This window comes from Anabrus simplex, chromosome 1 (assembly GCF_040414725.1).
Source record: "Anabrus simplex isolate iqAnaSimp1 chromosome 1, ASM4041472v1, whole genome shotgun sequence".
Classification (NCBI taxonomy): Eukaryota; Metazoa; Arthropoda; class Insecta; order Orthoptera; family Tettigoniidae; genus Anabrus; species Anabrus simplex.
Window position 1 is genome coordinate 889,414,936 of NC_090265.1, and position 14,122 is coordinate 889,429,057.

Consider the following 14,122-nt stretch of genomic DNA (forward strand, 5'->3'; position numbering starts at 1 on the left):
TATTTATTTTCCACCTAGTCGATACAGTGATTGCTTAAGGCAATTTAATAGTTAAAAGTGGTACATGTTTCGTATATTATCAACATCTTCAGCCACATAACACTGTTTAGATGAAAAATATATAAGGACACTTCCTCTAAAGCATTACTTTGTCAATTTATATATTTTTCATCTAAACAGTGTTATGTGGCTGAAGATGTTGATTAAATTGCCTTAAGCAATCATTGTTTCGACTAGGTGGAAAATAAATAAATACTTAATTGCGCATCTATTGAAGTGCGATACGGACCATGAAGCTGATTTTATGTAATGACTATACTCTTATCGCTCCATAAACACTCTGAATGATTTAATATGCATGGCAGTCTTCTGACCCTTCTTGTTGGCTTCTTACATAAGAGTGGTAATACCAGGCTCATTATCCTCATGGTTACCAGTTGCCTCTGGTGTCCTACAAGGCCCCTGACTGTTTTCCTTGTTTATGGACAATCTGCCGTCCAAACTCAATGAAGCAGCAAATTCCCTACACTTTGCTGACGACTGCAGGATATTCAGAGAGATCAGTTTAATCAGCTGTTCTGCAGTTCTCACTTAATCTCCTCTCAAAATATCTGTGGGATATAAACTAAAAATCCTAATAGCATCAAAAGAGAAACAAATAATTAATTATAACTACTCATAATTTATCCAAAAACATTCAAACTCTGTGACATATTCATAAACAATGAAACCAAACTTAGACAATGGCCTAAAAATGACTTCCAGTTTGATCACACATGAGTAATCTGAGAAACAACATAATTGACACTGAAACTGAAGTTTTAAACAATCTCTACACAGAGGACACCATAAACTCCTATGTGAACTCAGCAGAATCAGACTAGCATCAGTGCAAATTGTTGTATACAAGGAATCGGTATACAGGAACACAACATAAATATATTGCTTCAATAAGTTTTTTACACAATATGTACATAAATATAACTAAACTTTTCTTGAAGATGGATGAACTTGCTCGCAATTAATGATGATATTCAGAGTAGACTGAGGGTCTGTTGAAATATACACTTTATACACATGAGAGTTCTATATACATATGAATCTATCTTGCGGAGATAGTCTGTCAAATAAGAGAGAGTTCAAGATAGTCGAAAACTATCTGCCTTGTAGAATTACTAGTGTAACTTGCAATGAAAGTTCGTACTAACAGAATGCTGGCAATTGCCGTAGGCTTGTCAGGGGCTGACATAAATATTCACAATTAGTAGAATACTAATGTTGATGTCGGAGCATAAGTGAGGACTGTGGGATGAGTAGAATACTGACATCGGGGCTCGACGTGGTTACAGGAAGCGGGAGGTGAGGCAGTGTCTAGAGGTGAAACCTCACAACCAGAATTCAGTCCACCTGTTCGATACACATGTTTAAGAGGGATAGTCTCCGTGTTCGACTTGCAGTGTAATCTGGCGTTGGACACTGGGGAGTCCTGGGAAGTAGCGGAATGCTGCTCCTTTTATAGCGCTGGCTGACGTCACAAGCAAGCGCACTGCAGTCGCCTCGTAGAGTCTGGAAAGATCCGGTCTGCGGCGTGTTGCGGAGCTATCAGGCGCAGAGCTGAGATCGCGAAGGACACACAACACAAATCATATACTTTGAAGAGTGGGACAATGTTACGTAACTTTTACAAAACCAGACAAGGATAAATGTGTATATAGAATACTTAATTATGAAACTTTTATCATTAGATGACATGCCAAAAGCTAGGGTTAAATTCCAAACCTCTCTGCAATACTTATATGGAGTGTGGTCATATGATGCTGTTGATTGTGATTCGTCTGTCAGACGGGGAAGTAAAACCTTCAGCAGACCCCTTGGCGCTATTAGACAGGAGGAGGGTATGTGCCGGCACCGGGTTTCACCCTCTTCCTTCCTACTGTCATATATCACGACATTCATTTCACCCCATTAACTCCTCTGATGTGGTTGATGTTAGGAAGGGCATCCAGTCGTAAACACTTGTTGTGAAGATTCATGTCACTTCATATCCGACGCTGTAGAGTAAGGAGACAAGGGTTGGGTATACAGTACATACTGCCCCTTTTTCCAGGAACTCAGTCAGTAATTCAATTTCCAAAATAAAATACCAAAGTCTCGTGAGCTTTTCAATAATCCTGATTTACATTAAAATTTGTTTCAGTTCTCATAAATAATGGCATAACTTCTTTACAGTATTATTCCACGAGTGTATCAGAATTCATAAATAAAATTAAATCTTAAACTTCTCCATAGAAACATTCCAACACTTGGAATCATGTACTGTATACGACAACCTCAATTTTTCTTTCTCACAAAATTGTACACGGAATAAATTCTCATCAATTATAAACACCGCTACTCCTATTTACAATGATTATAAAATTTAATAAAGCCTGTAAATTCAAGTATAGAATTAATTATTATGGGCTATACTCATTTTTATTTCTCATAAATATCACCAATCATTCTAATCTGCATTATTTTTATGTCAATGGATTATTTGCATACAATTTATTAGTTATCTGGTGTTAATTAACACATTAATCAAGGATGAATTATTTTAATATTCCATCAGATTTTATCAGCCAATTTAGACTAATTGATTATTCATCTCTCTAATTTATTTGGCTTGATTATTAACCCTTTTTCAGTGAATTTTATTCTTATTTTTTAATCACCACCATTACATTTTTTTACAAGTTTCTCATTTCCTCATTACCTTCACGTCAGTTTTATTCTCATTACAATATCATTCTAAATCACCACTATTTACTAGTGATTTCCTAGTTTGAAATAACACATGGTTATTAATTTACATTTCTTTCACATTTACATTGATAAAATTTCAATTCCATTGGGTTTTCCTTTCTTTTCAATATATCTTCAAATTTAGGAAACTTTAATCTCTGAAATATCTACGTAGCAATGCACTATTTATCATTGGAATGCAATTTTTTTTTTAATTTCTCTTTCTCTCATAGAAATTCCTATATTCATCAAGATCTGAGATCTTCCACCATCGCAGAACATGTGAAGTTCAGATATCCCCAAATATGATAATTTGGCAAATGTGACAACAGAATATGTGAAAATCAGTACACAAATACCATACAGACATACGCATGCAAATGCGCTTATATGAACGGTGTATTTAAGTAGCCACTGATTTTTTAATTATTATTTCAATATGGCAAATCTTAAAGATGACTGTACTTTTCGCGTACCTTACTAGATTGTTTCAACAAAAGATCTTGTGACCAAATTATAGGTATCACTTGTTTGAACTAGTCTTCAAATCTCAAATACTGTACTGTACCATAGGAGATTGATTTTTGTCTAATAAATCCCCATCATTTATCATACAATTCCTCAAGAGTAAATACTTTCAATATTTATAATTGTTGAGCAACCTATGGACTGATTATTACATTTAAATAGCTAGTTTGCTTGCATTGGCAACACATGCTCAAATAATCCAGTTCCTATCAACATATTTTGGCTCCTAATTCTCAAATAAACCCTGCCATTCTGCATACTACAGGAATTGAGCACGTTTCGCATCTTAGTAAATCATTACTAACAAATACATTCATTTTATTAGCTCAACAAGATTATTTGTGCACAAGGTTTCCGGTATCCTCCATACATTACATTACTGGAGTTCCTACTTCTCGTGTTGTGGTAGAGGAAGAGGGGCATGTCGATGTTATTGTAATGTAATGCTCCGCCTACCTCCTCTCCCCCTCACCATGCCCCTCTTCCTCTATCACATCGTTACAACGCGAGAAGCAGGAACTCCAAACGGACCAACGCTGCTAATACAGTAAGATAGACATAAATACGGCAAATGACTAAGTACCCACTTTACATAATACATAATTCTTGGACATTAACATACGATTTAAACACACACACATCAAACTCGTCTTTTTGTTACTTTGCAGTATAACCACATTCTTTTCCTCGGTGTTCCACATTTTCTAGAAGGATTACATTTTCACGTGATAATCAAACATTACCTGGCAAATACTTGGAAAAACTGGTCTCAAAAAGCAGCTTCAACCTGCACGTCAACGTCTGTTTGCATTGGTTATATCAAGATAATAATTTGGATCAATCAACTTAATGAAGATAATTTTATAACATTCGCCTTTTCACTTGGCAAATTTTTTAGCGCCGGAATGCAAAATATAAACAAAATTCACCCCCAAGTTTTCAACCATTCTAGTCTATTGAAAACTTATGTTGACAACTGCCCCAGCAAGTATATGCTGAATTTTCTTACGAAGAGGATCCACTTCAGTACCAGACATGTGCCGTTTTTAGAATTTTGTATGACACAAATTTTCTTTTGGACAAGATTTTAAATTTGTTTACAATGATTTTAACATCTGTTGTATATGACATGTCCCAACATCATATTTTATAACTATTATTCCTTAATGTTAATATAATAAGAAATCACAGTTCAATTTTTACAAATTATAAATGTCATTGTCCTCTAAACAATATTTGTTCCAAGATTAAATTAATGTGGCTGTTGATGCCCAATAAAAGAAGGGCGAAACATATTTAGATTCTCTATGTTTAATTTACCACATAACGTGGTACTAATTGCATTGAATAGGTGGGGTAATAAATATACTCCTTTTGTAAACTAAGTGAGATATGGTATTCCCTCGATGGTGTTGATTACAGCAAACAGCGTCGATAAGATTTAGCACATTCATAGCTGAAGGTAACAAATAATTTCAGTATTTGCACACAATGAGATTACAATATGATATTGAACGTTTGTTGGATAATACTGAACGTATACCTTCTAAATCTGATGTCAAGTTGGCATGTAATTTCTGTACACAATCTTATTGCACTTTAGAAGATTATCATCTTGACTAATACACGTTTAAAGTTGCACAATATCTTCATGAGTTAGTCTTTAATCCTAGAAATATTACAAACATGTTGGCTTCGTAACTTGTAGAATGTTCTCCAACATCTTCCCTGAAAGCGTTTCCAATGCAGCAAAAGGCTGTAAAGTACCTTAAACGTTCACATGTAATAGTAGACTTATTCTAAGTAGTAGAATTATTATAGTAGAGAGTGAGACTCGTCTGCACACGTCTTTTATTAATTACGGTACTGGGCAGTGTGTATGCTAATTTACATTATTATTGGATATTAAATTCACTTCCAAATATCATTGGTTTGTTACTAGTCTGTATAGATGTTTCGAGAGTATTAGAATTGGTTTTCATTTGCGGGGTGGTCACGTGGCTTACACTTGACTTGCTAGCAGCTAACTCGTAGGAAAATGAAAAAAATAAGACACTAGGATAGAACGGACACGTGTCACCTCGCCGTTCACTCAGTCAAGGACAACCTTCCAGCTATTCTCCCTTTTGCCTCACTATCAGACAAAAGAATGAATTACGAGTAAAAGAATAAATTAGGCTGGAAATGTCACATTTTCTTTCCACATTAAATATTTACCAATTTAGACTGGTACAATACATACATATATACATACATACATACATACATACATACATACATACATGCATATATATATGCAATACCTAATTACAAAAGTGAGAGAATACATCACAGAGAACTACAGTTTACTACTCAGATCATTGAACATATTGGTTGTGCAGTTCGGGGAATGTAGCTGTCAGCTTGCTTTCAGGAGTTGATGGCTTCGAATCCCGTTATAAACAACCCTGAAGATGGTGATCCATGGTGTCTTACAGTCTAATGCTGCAACTGTATCTTAAGCTCACAGCTCTTTCATAGTCCTCACCCTTTCTTATGCCATTGTCACCAAAAGTCTGTCTCATCAAGTAATATATACCCAGGGAGAAAGACAGCAATATTGGAAATATAACCACAATGACAGGTCACCATGGGAATAGAAAGGAAGAGGAAGAAAAAACAAAAGGTCAAGGACAAATCTTCATACACTGTCATCTTCAAATAGACTGGCTCTTTCCTCATCGATCCCAGTTCTTCTATATTCATTTCTTATCAACCCAGATTTCTAGCTTCATCAGGAGGGTGGGCTTGAAAACTCATTAAGGGGCCATCTTGACAGATCTGTAGTCTTAATATAGGAAGTGTAGGATAAGAAACTCAGACAAACTTAGAAAAAGAGAAAAGATTTTTAAAAGTAGAATACAGGTGGTAAAAGACTAGAAACACAGAATAAACACAACAAAAACTTCTATTACTTGATATGCACGTGTCTATTTCTTTCCATTACTTGAAAACCTCTCCAAGCTGATGCAGTGGAAACCTGGCTAAATGTGGTCCGATTCACCACGGCTCGGATTAAACATGATACGAAGTATGTCTCTGGAAAAAAACGGCACTACAATTACTTTTTAAATTTTGTAACGAACTGCATAGAGGGATTGTGCATTACAATCTATAACTGTTACCGACTCCTCGCTAAACAGAACTTCAAGGATGACTGGCTGGGGTTAAATATGTGTACCTGTCTATTTACAGAAATAACGGGACTTGAAGTTAAGATGACCATCCCCCCCATGACTTGTTTTTCTTCACCCATGCTTACAAAACAAGTGACTGTGTTGTGGATTTTTGTCGGACAATCTCCTAGTTAAGTCTTGATTTTAGTGCAGGTTGTGTGATGTTACAAAACAGAAAAGCTTATTCTGTGAATGATAAATTGAACATAATCAATTGTGTGAAGAATGGAATGTTGAATGCATGTATTTTAGGTACAGTGTCTTTCATAAAATTTTGTTCTAATAATAATGTTATTGTTTTCACGTCTCACTAACTACTCTTGATGATTTTTCGAAGATGCCGAGGTGCCAGAATTTTTCCTGCAAGTGTAAATCTACCGGCACGAGGCTGACATAATTGAGCACCTTCAAATGCCACCGGACTGAGCCACCAAGATCAAGCCTGCCAAGTTGGAATCAGAAGGGCAGTTCCTCAACCGCCTGAACCACTCAGCCCGACAAAATTGTTCTTGTGTAGCCTACTGTCTTTTCCCAATCTTCTGTCACCCTATAGGTCATTTTCCATTACTGCGGTTAAGCTATAGTGCAGGGTTAAGCATGTTTCCTGACAACTGTGTTAAATCGAGCTTCTGCTGTAATTCCGTGTAATGAACTTAATTTTTAACATCAGTATTGACATAAATACTCACGTCAATAATTGAAAAGAGTCCACACTTTTCAATACCAGGTATTATATTAATTTTTTTTTAAAGTGCGTTTTTCAATTAATTTATATTAAAGGCACTTTTCATTCCTTGTTGGGGACATCTTCAGCTTATAGAAAATACCTGTTCCAAAATACATAGCAAGTACATGACAAACACTGGAACATCACAGCATGTACTAAATCATCGAACTGTGCAATTAATTGGAAAGATGTATATATTTAATTAGTGGTAGGTCATTTTTAATCATTATCTTTATATACAGGGTTTTTAGTCATCCATTTCACATCATTTCATTTCTTTGTATCACGGCTATAACGTATTCATAACAAATGACTTCCTGAGTAAGGTATTACAACATCACTCGTATTAATAGCTTTGAGTAGATTTCATGTAGCAGAGGTCAAATGACGGGACTCATCATGCTAATTTTAGCCCATTACCAGGAAAAATATGTCATCGAGCTTGCAAGAGTCCTTACCCCTGGCATACTCTGAAGAGTTAGTTAAAGCCTTGCTAACGCCTACTTTTCGAAGTTTGCTACATGACGCTTTGATTGCCCGGGAGAGTTCAACCTATGTGAATGGACGTTATGGAACAAGATGATGGATATAAAACGATGGATAGGAGAAGGGATAGTAATCAGATCTTACTAGACCATGTGATATGGTACATGGAGGGAGAGTTTGGAGCCTATATCCATCAACGACAAGAGCTGGAGAGTGGCTATCGGTGAGTTTTGATCTGCTCTATCAATGTCTGGACATCGAAGAAGGTCTTAACTCCTGAAGATCTTAACTTAGTTCACTTCGCATCTGAGTAGAGCACTACTCAAAATTACTCTCATTGAGACCTGGTTATCTCAGTGATGAGAGTTAAAGTCCACGAGAGACCGGTTTTGGCTGGTATAGGACAAATTTTGTTATGTATTTAGTTTCGCTACAATTATGTAATACGGAAGAATACAAGTGTATTCTCTCCATGAACATAACCCAAGTTGGTTTTGCTATTGAAATTAGGACTCATTACAACTCTAAGGAAGGAGTACTGTAGGAATTGTTAAAATCAGGAAAGTCATGGTTCAGTTAGTGAGCTTTGCACAAATCAGGAATAGGACTGGTACCTACAATGAGAGATGAGTATGCCAGCACGAGAGGTCCATCAGACATCAGCTGCTACAAAGATCGTGTCCAGATAACAGAGTCTACAAATGGTGAGTTAATGGCATAAATTACTGCAAGTCTCCACGCAACAGTTCAGATTATTGAATTTCATTTCATTCAGTTTTTCTTTTGATTCCGTAAGTTCAGAGTTCAAAAATACACCATCACGTTTTTCGCCCTAATAAAGTTATTTTAATTGATATTTTCAGAAATTCTTATTAACGATCCTTAACTTCCAAGTTAGAGTGTACTTAATGGTTAGTGTTCCATCACCCCACCTCTGGAAGTATTTAGAGTCTCATTACCTAATTATTATTATTATTATTATTATTATTATTATTATTATTATTATTATTATTATTATTATTTATCAACTATCGTCTTCAAACCGTAAGTTTGAAGGCTGGCGCCCATGGAGAAGTGTATGAGCAAGTACGTATTTATATTAAAATTAAGATGACCTGACACGTCACCTATTGTCGCACATCTGTGGGCAAGAGTGGGTAGGTCACATAACAGTATTGTCTTCCTTGTTCGCCAAAAAACTGAAAAAGTAGTTAGTGGGACGTAAAGCCAATAGCATTATTATTACTTCCTTGTTCTGCTTTTCACTGAACAGTTTTTGCATAGTATGTCGTATGCTATTGGTATGTAATCTGACGACATTTAAAATTTGTTGAATTAAAATCTTTGTTTTGGAAGTTGTTTGTTTGTTGTTTATTTATTATTTAGTATATGGCTAGCGATGCAGTGTCTGTCTTAGGATCTACACTTCTATATACGTATATCTAAATTTTGGATGTAGCCCATAAGCCTATATAACCAATGTAGACCATTAGGTCCTGCTGCCTTCATCATTTCCATACCTGTACACATTTCATCCATCCCTGCGGCTTTTCCTGTTTTCATTTGTTTAACAGCCATTTTCACCTCTGTCATTGCAATATCACTCTCCGTTTCTCGATCATACTCGTGTACCACTACACTCTCTCGTGCATCATTTCTCACATTCAGGAGTTTATCAAAGTTATCTTTCCCACTTATTCTTTATCTCATCTGGGTCAGTTATTACATTTCTGCTCTCTTTCTTCACTTGTTTGGTGTAGATTTTTCCCTTACTCTTACTTTATATCAATCCATACAACATCCTTTTCCAATTCTTGTGTGAAATTCCACATTTTTTTCTTCTTTTATTTACCACTTTCTTTACACTTTTAATTTCCTTACTTCCTTCTTATTTCTGTTTCATTCTTGCCATTCTGTCTTCTTTTATTTAATAACCACCTCAACTTTTCTATTCCACCAGGGTGTCTCCTTTTCCTTCATTCTCGTCAAAATTCTGCCACAAATAATCTTTGCACCCCTTACAAATGTGTTTTTAAATTTGGTCCATTCTTATTCTACACTTTCAGTTTCTGATACAGGGATGTGTTGTTTTAATTCCTCTCAAAATTTCTCCTGAGTTCCTTTATCTTTTAATGTCCATATTTTTATTTTATTTTGTCGTATTTCTCTTACTCTCACAGTTTTACCTATTTTCAATTTTGCTACCACTACTCTGTGGTCTCCTCCTAGTGCTGTTACATCCATTACCTGTTAATGATTTGTTTTCTCAACCAAATTATAATCAATAACTGTTTTTTTTTTTTGTCCTTTCATCCCTGCCATATCTATTATTCTATTATTCTTGTCTAAACCAAGTGTGACCCACGATCATTCCATTTCTCTCATGAAAATCAATCAAATTATCTCCCTTGTTTTTTCTTTTACCATATCCAAAGGGACCGCAGTCACTTCTTTCCCAATTCTGTCATTTCCAACGTGTGCATTGAGATCTCCCATGACTATCACTTCTACATCAGTGATTATTTCCGTGGGTGTCTCCAAGAATTCCTCCATATTTTCCTCGCTGTTTCCTGTTTGGGGTGCATAAACTTGGATGAAATCTTTCACTCCTTCTGTACTCACTCATACTCTGATTATTCTGTCACTAATATTGATTAATATTACCATATTTTCTCGCATAATTAATGCACTTTTTTTATGAAAAGTACAGGCGAAAACTTTGGATGCGTACATTATTCATGGAATTCAGATATGTGAGATTGTTTCTGAAAAGTCAAATAAGGTACCTGCGTCAGGTAAGTTGGAGGCGCGGGTTTGAAGTATGATACCGTACTGACACTGGAAAATATTCTTCCCGTTACAAGCTGATAATACGGCCTGAAGTAAAATCAACATGTACTAATAAAAGTACAGTTCATGCAAGTACACAATAAATGACATACCGACAAAAGAAAACTGTCCAACCTGAGAAGGGCCGAGCATCTAAGGACCCCTGCTATATTTCCCCAAACCGTTCATATCCAATCTTGTACGAGTGACATGTCCATCCACCCTTTTTCTTGGATACGAACATGGGATCCTTTGCGGAAATTTTACTTTAGGCATTGTTTTTCGTTTTAGAACATAACCTGTTACAACAAGCATTGCAGTACATCGTTCTTTTTCGCTTCTGGTAGCACGTACGATAACACTTATCGATTGTTCGACTTTGTGGCATATGGAAACTGATTGGCGTCTGACCTGTGGTTCCTGTTTGGTTCCTATTTGGGAGAGGAAATATTCCTTCACTTTACGCTTCTCAATCACAAAGCGATGAAAATCAATTACTTGGTTGAAATTGTTCGGTATTTTGTGGCATAATGTTCTTCGTAGAAGAGAAAGTCCATTTATTTCTCTTCATAAAATGAATGAAGCCTCAGCTAATCTTCTAATCAGAGACACTGATTCCATGTGCAGCAGCTATTTCTTGTCTTTAAAAATACATCATTTTGTGAGAAACTGCATATCCAACATAGCTTAACAAATTTGTACATTAAAGCAGATCCTCCCCTACTTTCGGAAACTTGCCACTTTTTGGTCCGCGAAATGCTTTGCGAGATTTGTTGGTTGCTTAAAGTTACCTGTTACCGCGGTAGCACACATTGCATTCGGACACTGAATACTTGCTGCCCACTGCTCTATTCTCGTATGTTTCAGCGTAACTGATCACCGTGATTTTATATGATGCACTATTACTCGAATACTTGCTCACTGTGGAATAACAAACAATTTTGAAATCACAGAAAACGCATGTCCCGTACCCGAAACACTCGTAAAATATGTTTGTATCAGACTGGAATAGTATCACTAGTCACTTTTGTGCTGATTCTCTCACTGAACTAGTGCAGTGGTATTTCCTACCGGTTGATTAACAGCACGTTGCCTGGTATTTGGAATGCCCAGTTTCACAATAGGTAGGCTGCTATCTGAGTACTTGACATTTTTATTTCAAAACGCATCCGAACCTGCGTGATGGATTTTCGAAGAAGTGGGTGCGTCAAATACATAAACATTTCTTTTTCTCTACTTTAGACCCAAAAATATTGGGATGTGTAAATTATGCAAGGCCGTTAATTATGTGAGAAAATACGGTAATTCATTTTAAATGTCATTATATTAAAACATCTTTTATAAACTGAAATACCATTGATTGCACTTAATGGATGGTGGAAAACTTGTCTGCGCCTGGTGTAGTTTAAGTCTCTGATGACATTTCTCTTCTTCCTTTCTTCGACGTTCACGTTCAAATTGTACAACAGCAGCTGATGTGGTTGTGCACCAGCGCGTATGATCTTCTGCAATTGCACATAAAGTACACAGATGAATGTTCGTGCTTTTTGAGTTGATCCTTATGAAGCTTCAGAGGGGCACCATGAAGTATTGTACCTATACTAAGTTCATTTATATAGGATTTGTTGAGGAAGTACATTGTCCTTCTACCCAATCCACCCGAGTTGGTGACTAACAACGCTAGCCTCTATACCGTTCACCTTTGTCGTCTTAAGAGCTGCTGAGTTCGTATTCATCCTATTTTATGTTCATAATGAATCTGAGCTTCTGTTACTGGAAGCATTCTAGTTTCTTCGTATCACAATGATATATGATCCAGGTTTCACATCCATAGAGCAAGGTGGAGATAACAGCTGCTCGATACACTATTAGCTTGTTGTACATTCTTATATCTTTATTCAGGAAGACCCAATGTGTGAAACATAAAAGGTATATGGGCAGCATGAGATCTGCTTTCCGTGCTCTTCTCTGATCAACAGTGGTTGAAAGGATACTTCATTGATAGAAGAAGTGATCTACTTTTTCTAGAGCCGTGTTGGAGATAGAAATATTGGAAGGTAGTTCCAAGAACTGGTTGTGCGAGTACCTTCATTTTTGGAATGGTGATGGTCAGGCCAAATCATGCATATGTCCTACTGATGCAGTTAACTGTCATTTCAAACCCAGCAGGTGTATAAGCTGCAGTTCAGTTTCATGGGTGAGACTTGTAAGACTTTCTGATCAGACTCTGGTTTGATTAAATAGTCCTCCATAAAATGTAGACTTACATTCCACACTTGTGTTGTTTGCTGACAATGTTTCATACAACATGGCTGCCAGGTACAGAACAAGGACAAGGAGTGTTGGTGCAAGTACACAACCTTATTTAAGCCCATTAGTGACGGGGAATTCTGATGTTTCATTCTAGTACAGCACCTGTCCAAAAATATGGAGTGTTAGGATCAGTCTTTTCCAGATCATAAAACACTAAAAGCAGAGGCTTTTATTGTCCTCTGCACTTCTCCTTTAGTTGTCTTGCACACATCGTCATATTAGTAGCACCTCTGGAGGGACAAAACCCACACAGAGATTCAAGAACTACCTTCTCAGATATTGTCTGGGGATGATGGAACAGAATTCTACCAAAGATTTTACCAGCTATGGAGAGCGGGGATATGCCATGGTTATTGCCACAGTTGCTTCGTTCGCCTTTCTTGTAGTTGGTGACAATGGTTGACTTGTTCATTTCAGTAAGGCCCTTTCGGGTTTCCCTTATTAGAGGTGTTTCGACTGTGTGGTAGGATGGTGTATTGTCAGTGACTCTCAGGGCACCTGATGAGGAGCGAACAGGACCATATAGCTCCTTTATCCCAGCATAAAAGTTCTGTAGCTCTCTCACATCTGTTTCAGTCTGTAATTTTTGTTTGAGTTCTTGAAACTTTGCATTCTATTCCATGCATCCTTCTTGAAATTGATGAGCCACTGAATCCCTTCATTATTATTGTCAAACCAATCTTTTCTTTTACTTACATCATAACCAATGAATGACCTCCTCTGCTGCCTCTTTGATAGTATTTAAAAGTGTGGTCCGCTCAAGTTCTGCATCTTTTGTATTGACTGGATTTTTATTTAGCTGATCTAAAATAAGCCCATACTCAGCACAGAGACCAAGAAGTAGTAGTCAATTCACATTGCAATTTCCTACACCTTGATTCAAGTTTGATTGATGTTTCATGGTGTGGGTTACTGTGGTCACCTCCTCGTTGATGAACCATGGTCAACAGCTTAGTGACCTAGTAAGTGGTCCTGAAAGTCAGGATACCAGTTGCTATGGAATGGGAGTGAGCATCTCAGACATATTCTGAGTCATGCTCTCCTTGAGTACAGACGGCTAGGACTATACAATCCACTGTGGTTCTTAACCTGTTGGATGTGAGATCCTCACTGGGACTATGTGTAAATAGTGTAGCATGCTGCAGAATTGACTGAGATCAGAGCAGTTTAAGCATGTGTTGGACCTATTGGAGTAACAGAGTTCCACTTTCGTTTGATAGGTAAGGGACTCCTTGGAAAC

At 36.8% G+C, this 14,122-nt stretch overlaps 1 protein-coding gene across 6 annotated transcripts in view; it reads left to right on the forward strand.

The window, feature by feature from the left end:
* Positions 1-14,122, forward strand: part of Atg7 (Autophagy-related 7) — a 200,105-nt gene that overhangs the window by 137,125 nt on the left and 48,858 nt on the right. Inside the window, exon 14 of one of the 6 annotated variants that reach the window (XR_011017572.1) lies at positions 6,865-8,444. The exons of the other annotated variants lie outside the window; for them this stretch is intronic. The gene's annotated coding sequence lies outside the window, so the exon portion shown is untranslated. The remainder of the gene's footprint in view (positions 1-6,864; positions 8,445-14,122) is intronic. 6 annotated transcript variants of the gene reach the window in all.